This window comes from Esox lucius, chromosome 7 (assembly GCF_011004845.1).
Source record: "Esox lucius isolate fEsoLuc1 chromosome 7, fEsoLuc1.pri, whole genome shotgun sequence".
Classification (NCBI taxonomy): Eukaryota; Metazoa; Chordata; class Actinopteri; order Esociformes; family Esocidae; genus Esox; species Esox lucius.
The window spans coordinates 43978248-43986958 of record NC_047575.1 but is presented as its reverse complement, the minus strand read 5'-3'; positions in this window follow the sequence as shown (position 1 = coordinate 43986958).

Genomic DNA, 8711 nt, shown 5'->3' with positions numbered 1-8711 from the left:
TACGGCACATTATTACACACTATACAGAAGTTAGATACGGCACATTATTACACACTATACAGAAGTGAGATACACACAGCCCATTATTACACACTATACAGAAGTTAGATACAGCCCATTATTACACACTATACAGAAGTTAGATACGGCACATTATTACACACTACAGAAAATAGATCATGGCAAAAGAAAATGAAGTATTTACCCACTGATAGCATATGGGACCAAATTAGTAGGAGTTTAATTAATTGTATTTCTGGGGATGAATTGTTAGCAGTTCTTCCCCAACTCCCCAACTTAAACCATTAACTCCCAACGTGCCTAAAGTTATCATTTATGGATTATTGAATCTGGCTATTTTGTGTTTAAAAGAAAATATTTTGCGTGTAAAAAAAAATAATAATACGCATTATTAGCAAAGGTCAATGTTAGTGTAACGTGTCTCTGCAGTCCCTCAGTTTCTCCTTGCTTCCCCCATTACACTGCTGTTATTCAGTCTGTTGACGGTGGACTGGCAGCTGGTGGGACATACTGTAGGTTGTCCCATGTTCCCACCGATAAGTGTCTTGTACAACTGTTTGCACTTTGGTTGCTCCCCTATGACCTCTTACAAAACCACCTTCAGTGTGTGGTTTTTACCATGCGTATACATGAACTCTGGACAAAAACATCGGCCTGACATGTTGCTTGCTCCATCAAAATAATATCCCTGGAGCCATTCCACTGGAATGTTTGAACGCAGTAAGATGTCATTTACACACAAGAACAAGAGTTTCGGACAAAAATGTACTCTGGGTTCAGGTCAACCTACAAAATCTATTCATTTGCATAATGTTAGCTCTCATTGATTGTTTTCACTATCTTTGTTTTCTCTATTGTTTTACCATCTTTCTTGGACAGAGCTCACTTGAAAAAGAGATGGAAACCTCAATGCCACTTAGAGGATAGATAAGAATAATTCAGAGTATAACTGACATTGTCCTCTGCACGGCATGACTCAGCTGTTGAATGATCTCATTCTATATCATGTCTGAAATGCAGAACCCATTCATGTTCCTTTGACAGAATGTATGTGCATTTGAACTCATAAAGCAAACCAACTGGAGTTTTTCAAAGAGGCAAGATTGCGGCCGAGAAATCTAATGGAACATCGGTGCCCAGACAAAAACAGAAGGCCCTGATTGGTGTGCTGATGTCTAGAGCAACAGAAGGCACTGATTGGTGTGCTGATGTCTAGAGCAACAGAAGGCACTGATTGGTGTGCTGATGTCTAGAGCAACAGAAGGCACTGATTGGTGTGCTGATGTCTAGAGGGAGCATGCTACTGGCACGCTGACCCAAGCCTTGTCAGCAAGAGCTGTTGCCCATGAATTGAGTATCAATTCCTCTACCTAAGTATTATTTCTTCAATGCTGTCTAACATGTGGCAGTATTTCCAGCAACCTGCCATTACGACAAGAGATCATGTGTAACAATGCCAGCCCAGGATCTCCAGATCTGGCTCCTCTAATCTGCAGGATCGTCTAAGGACAGCCTCCCTGATGGATGCTGAGGCTCCGGGTTTGCACATTCAAAGAATTTCTGCGTACGGTTTTGAAATCATCTCCGGAAATATAATCTGCATGCTCCTCATTCTCACCAGGGTCATGACCTACAGTTTGGCTTTTTCAGCCATCTTCAGTGGGCAAAGGCTCACCCTCAATGGCCCATGGATGGCAGACTTCTTGACAGCCGTATGGGCGAGAGGTTTGCTGATGTCAACATTGTGATCGGAGTTGCTTATGGTATCGACAGGCAGAAGCTACAGACAAGAAATACAGGTGCATTTTATCTCCAGTCATTTTAATGAAGTCCTGGAAGCTGAAAATGTTGCTCAGGATCCACGTGTAAAACAGCGTGTTTCATTTCCAGTCTATATCCATCCAATTTGCATAGCCATTGAAGATGCATGGTACATCATTCTGCAGTCCACTTTAAACAGTGATCAACGTGCAACAGAGATGTGTCACGCTGCACAAGGCATTCAGCATTTGTATTGCCTGTCATGTTATTATCCATAAATTAGTGTCTAATGACAATTTAAAATGACTGACTTCCTTTACTGTCACTTGTTTGAACATGGTGTAAAAGGATCTCCAGCTGTTTTCTGACTGTGGACATTTCTCCATTCTTATTCTTTTAGATTTTAGTGGTGCTTTTGATCATACTAAGTGTGTATCGGACTTCACTCACTTACTCTAAGAGAAAACTTCTTAACTGGTTGAAATCATATCTTCTGAGGTATCAGTTTGTTCAACTAGGCATAAAAAACATTTTAGTAAATGTTATATTAGTAAATCTGCACCATGCATGATTTCTGATTGGTGGCAGACAGTCTCATTAAATCCTTTCTTTTTTAATTAACTACATTTGTTTTGCAGTTGAGCTGCAATGTGTTGATAATACTTTTGTATAACGCATACCTTTCCATACACATTCCTTAATTGTCTGTGTGATGTAATTTTTGTCATTTTCTAAACATTGGATGTGGCTCTTATTAACCTGCTGGAAAACCAATTTGTATTTTAATATAATGGAGTATTATTGAGGCTGTAATTGAGGCTTAATGCATTAAGTTTTAGTCCTTGAGATTCACACTTGTTATATTAAAAAGGCCTGTTGGATGTAATTCTGTACAGATGATGTGAAATATTAGAATATTTTCCCTGACTTGAAAAAAGATTTGCAGTGGTCTCTTAATTTTAACTCATCTGTTCCTCACCTTCCTTTTTGACTTTTTTGGAAAGGAAAGAAAAAGGTGCAGTGGTCTCTTAATTTTTTCCAGAGCTGTATATATATATTTACCGATTGGCCCTAACATTATGACCACCTGTCTTATATTGTGTAGGTCCCCCTATTGCCAAAACAGCCAAAATAGCCCTGACACATCGAGGCATGGACTCCACTTGATCTCTGAAGGTGTGCTGTGGTATCTGGCACCAAGACATTAGCAGCAGATCCTTTAAGTCCTGTAAGTTGTGAGGTGGGGCCTCCATGGATTGGACCTGTTTGTCCAGTACATCCCACAGATGCTCGATTTAATTGAGATCTGGGGAATTTGGAGGCCAAGTCAACAACTTGAACTCGTTGTTGTGTTCCTCAAACCATTCCTGAACCATTTTTGTTTTGTGGCAGGGCGCATTATCCTGCTGAAAGAGGCCAATGTCATCAGGGAATACCATTGCCATGAATGGGTGCACATGGTCTGCAACAATACTTAGGTAGGTGGTACGTGTCAAAGTAACATCCACATGAATGGCAGGACCCAAGGTTTCCCAGCAGAACATTGCCCAAAGCATCACACTGCCTCCACTCATCCTGGTTCCATGTGTTCTCCAGGTAAGCTAGGCACACGCACCTGGCCATCCATGTGATGTAAAAGAAAACATGATTCATCAGACCAGGGCACCTTCTTCTATTGCTCCATGGTCCAGCTCTGATGCTCATGTGCCCATTGTAGGCACTTTCAGCAGTGGATAGAGGTCAGCATGAGCTACCTGACTAGTCTGCCGCTACGCGGCCCCATATGCAACAACCTGCGATGCACTGTGTGTTCTGACACCTTTCAGTACCAGCATGAACTTTTTCATCAATTTGAGCTACAGTAGCTCATCTGTTGGATCGGACCACACGGGCCTCCCTTCACCCCCAATGAGCATCAAGAGCCTTGGCCGCCCATGACCCTGTCGCCAGTTTATCGCTTTTCCTTCCTTTGACCACTTGATAGGTACTGACCACTGCAGACCGGGAACACCCCACAAGGACTGCAGTTTTGGCGATGCTCAGTCGCGATGCCCAGTCGTCTAGCCATTACAATTTGTCCCTTTGTCAACAACGCTCAGATGCTTACGCTTGCCCATTTTTCCTGCGTCTAACACATCAACTTTGAGGACAGAATGTTCACTTGCTGCCTAATATGTGTCACCCACTGACAGGTGCCATGATAACGAGATCCTCAGTGTAATTCATTTCCCCTGTCAGCGGTCATAATATTATGGCTGATCGGTGTATATATATATTTTACAAGTGTATATTTTACAAATATATATTTTCCAAAACACTTCATACCCAATTAAATGTCTTAATGTGCCTAAGATTTTGCACAGTACTTTAGTAGGATCATTAGTAAATATGTAATCAACAAATTAATATGGATAATTTTCCCATAATTAGAACAGCATTTCCCTCTTTATGCTTTCAGAATCCCATTTGTTTTTATAATTTTTCTCTCAAAGGTATCTGTTTCAAAGTCATTTAGACCTTTCCAGGATGTGCACATCAACACTATAGTACATAGTTGGGTTTTAGTGCAGCGTAGCTGAAGAAATTATCCAGGCCTTTAATTCATACTAGTGTTAGTTTTGTCTCTTATGTTTTCAGTTTTACAGTTCAGGACAAAATTAAACTCAAAATAAAAAGAAAAGCTACACTTTTACTTTCAAACCGTTAATCTTTAGCCCCTTCAATGTTATCATAATTTCAGCTGTGGCCATTACTAAAGGTCACAGCTGTGACAACGCATAGCCTTTGATCTCTTAGGTGCTACTGTGACACAATGTCTTGGTGATGAAACAAGCAATCTGTTATCATGTGTTTAGCATACAGTTAGTTCTCTGCCTGTGGTCTGGTGACCACAATAAAACAGGACCTCTGGCAAACTAAAACCAGGCAAGCCTAGTTGAGCCGGCCCACAAAAGAAAGTGCTACCATATCAAGATTCCAACGCAGGTCACCCACATGAAAGGCTGTGTCGTTTACCACTACACTACAGAGACCTACATTCAATGGGTGTCAGTATAACCTCTTGTCTCTATCCTGAACAAATCCACTGGTTTTAAAAGTTAATTGGCCATTCGTGAATGACATTGATACAGTTAAACAGACTAAAGTTTTTTACTAAGTTTACCTCCACCACAAATAGCATCTATGTACGTCGTTTGCCACTGGCCATTTTAAAAGTGTATTAGTCAGTAATAAGCTTTACCGATATCTACTAACTTACTGGAATAGTCATGAATTTAGCAATTGCTAGTGAGTCTGCCAAAGCTTTTAATGGCATAAGAACACATTTTTTTCTTTCAACACCATGCCATAAATGTATTCAAAGTTTATCCCAGCTGTTTTTTCTTTGGCATAAGTTGCATTTACTTTTTTCTTTCATTCGTGAATTACATTTATACAATAACTATCAAGAAAGGCAACGATAGATAACTTCTTCATCAAGTGAAAAGATGAGAGAATCGTGGAATCTACCAGGAATAATTAATAAATGTCGTTGCTCTCAATAGATTCGGATTTAGGTCTTACACATGAGAGGCACTGTCTTTAACCACTATGCCACAGCATTACACATTTCAGCAGTCACTAGACTCCAGTGAGGATTGTGTTAAACTGACTAACGTTTCTTATTAAGCTTACCTCCACCATAGCGTCTATGAACTGTATTGCTTTTGCCACTGGCCCTTTTAACAGCTTATTAGCCAGTAATAGGCTTACTGTTATCTACTAACTTCTTAGGAATAATCATAAGATTTGAGCACTTTCTAGCGAGACTGAAGATGAACTTTTCCATGCCAGAAACAGTTGCAAAATAACGTAAATTGTTTTATTTCAGGCTTACTATAATGGAGATACTAACAGTTTTAGCCAGCAAAGTTTCTGTCTATACGGAGTAAGTCATAATGCATACTTCGCTTTGCCTGTGAGGAGATACGACCTTGGGACCTATAGTTCACAAGTCCGCTTCTCTAACCACTATGCTATTTAACAAGGGGTTGTCAAGCAGTCAGTCACTCACTCAGTAAGAGACATTCGCTCTTCTTGGCTGGCTCAGCTTACGCGGTTCGGCAAAAATCGGGCTTACTGGAATACTGACAATTTTAATGTTGCTAAATATTCCCTAGTAACGCACAATCTGTGATCTGTCAATGCTTGCTTAATGCCTATTCTAGACTATACTTGTAGCCAATTAGAAAACAAATATTCAGCAACTGTTTTGCATGAAACATGCTCTTTCTTGGATTTTAGATGTATTGTTACTTATTTGGACATGGTAGAGTGAGTATTTTGGATCTAGCATTGTTACTTATTTGGACATGGTAGAGTTAATATTTTGGAACTAGCATTGATACTTATTTGGTCATGGTAGGGTTAATATTTTGGATCTAGCATTGTTACTTATTTGAACATGGTAGAGTTAGTTTTTTGGATCTAGCATTGTTACTTATTTGAACATGGCAGTGTTGGACATTTGGACCAAGTAGTGAAATTGTCAGTCAGTTGCTACCATGGCACCATGATAAAACTATTCACAACACCATGCCATAAATGTATTCAAAGTTTATCCCAGCTGTTTGACCTTGAATTATATAATATTAAAATGTGCATGTTTGGCATCCAAACAGCAATCCAATGAAGTGTAAAGACGGCCTCTCTGCCTCTCCCCAGTGTCTCTTCATAATGAGTGGCTGCTGAGGCATGCTAAACAATGTTTTCGGCCCAGTCCATGGTCAACCTTTCCATCCTGTTCTTGTTGAGGACAAATTTTTCATGAAATATTCAACTGGGTAAATTATACATTTGCCCTAAAACAATATGGAATAATAAGTTTGAAATGGTTGTGTATAAACATGTTGTTGACAGCGACCCAATTGGCCATGAAGTTGTTGTCACATTTCTCACTTTGAATTGCTGTGTAATAGGATCTAATTTTCCTTTAGCTGTAGGTGACAAAATATGGATCGGCCAGGTCATTCAGCAAGGGAAGCAACATTGTCTGTTCTCCCACGATCACCTTAAGCATAAACATTCAACTTGAAAACAAAGCACCAGCTGATGTCATCAATTTTAACTGGAACTACATACAGACTGTTAGGGTAGCACAAGTTTCCATGTGTATGGGTCCCGCTATATTATAGATTCTATGATGAAGACATCATGTCTGACTCTCATGGTGGATGAGCAGAATAGCACATCTGGGTCATGCAAATCTATAATTACAACAATGTAAAGCATTACTAATGGTCACAGCTGTGATAATGCGCAGTCTTTGATATCTCAGGTGCAACCATGTCACAATGTCTTCTTGGGGAAACGGGCAATCGTGTTATCATCTGTTTAGCATACTGTAAGATCTCTGCCTATGCTATGGTGGCTTATTGATTGTGAGAGTGGCTGACGCATCCTATCTCATAACTGTTTTTTTTTTTAACCAAATCACCAGAGGTTCAATTAGTATCTAAAAAATGAAAGGCTTTGTAACTGGAGAGCACCACAGTGTTCCTCTTTTAACTTCCAAATTAGTTTGCTTTCAAAAATGCTAATTTAGATGGAAAGGAAGGGCATGCAAGTATCTTGTGGACTGGGATCTAATACCTAAAATTGGCACTCAGGCAGGCAGTTTCACAACATTGTGGAGAGGAATTACAATACTGCCACCACAAAACAGAGCAGGGCTTATTTCAATGGTAATATTGACAAACTAAGCTAAAACATGTATAACATTCAGCCAGAAATATGAACTGTGATATGACGATCAACAATTAGGAGCTATATGCGTAACATGAATGAAGTCAACCCATCCAAGCTCGAATGTAATCTTATGTCATTTATTCAACAAGATTGTGTCTGAGCATTTATTTATGTGTTTAGCGACAGAAACACAACTCTGAGGAAGTCTTCTGCTTGACATCTGAACATCAGTAGCCTCCATGATTATCCTAACAACAGATTTTCAGAAACGTCTAAAAGTAATCATAGCCTTTCTTTGAGTTCTCACACTTTTTTCTACCTCAAATTAGCAAGACTGTTATTGGATGTGGAACGTTCCCACATGATTGCCCTTGTTCCCCTGTCTGACAGTATAGTTGCCTTTGATTTGACTGATCGAGGTGTTAGCCACTGGTGTACATGTGGAGCACACAGGGTTCTCTGTCATGTAAAAGCAATCATGTCTGACAGCTGTAGCAGACGTTGATTGAATTTGCTCTGGCCAGATCCGGCATACATTCTACCTCTTCTAGCCACATCGTCCAATCAACAGTACTTATTACTGTATAATCAAGATTAAGTCATGATAGGCACTGACACGAGCTGCTAGTTTTTGTTGGACCGTGTAAGCAGCGCTGGCCTTGAAAAGCGAATGTCTCTACCTGAGTGAGTGAGTGAGTGAGTGAGTGGCTGCCCCTTGTTAACTCCTTGCAGGCGAAGCGATGTACGCATTATGAATTATTCCATATAGATTAAAACTTTGCTGGCTAAAACCGTTAGTATCTACATTATAGTAAGCCTGAAATAAAACAGTTTTGAAGCGCTGTTGGCTTTGCTATGGGATGTGTTGTTATTATGAGATGTAAAGTAACTAATTGCTTTGTAATCCAAGCAATTTAAAAGGTAGAGCACAACCCACCATCCAGGTTGTCTTGGAAACCTATACCTACAGTAGGCAACACTGGTCCATTGTGAAAGGCAAGTTTGTCTGTATATATTGCTCCATTTCTGAAGTCCAACTAAGACTTTTTGACTGATGATTGTTGACATTGGTAAAAAAACAAAAAATAAATACTGGGCTTCCCAGTCACACATTCGGTTAGAGGCACAGTCACACATTCGGTTAGAGGCACAGTCACACTGTCGGTTAGAGGCACAGTCACACAGTCGGTTAGAGGCACAGT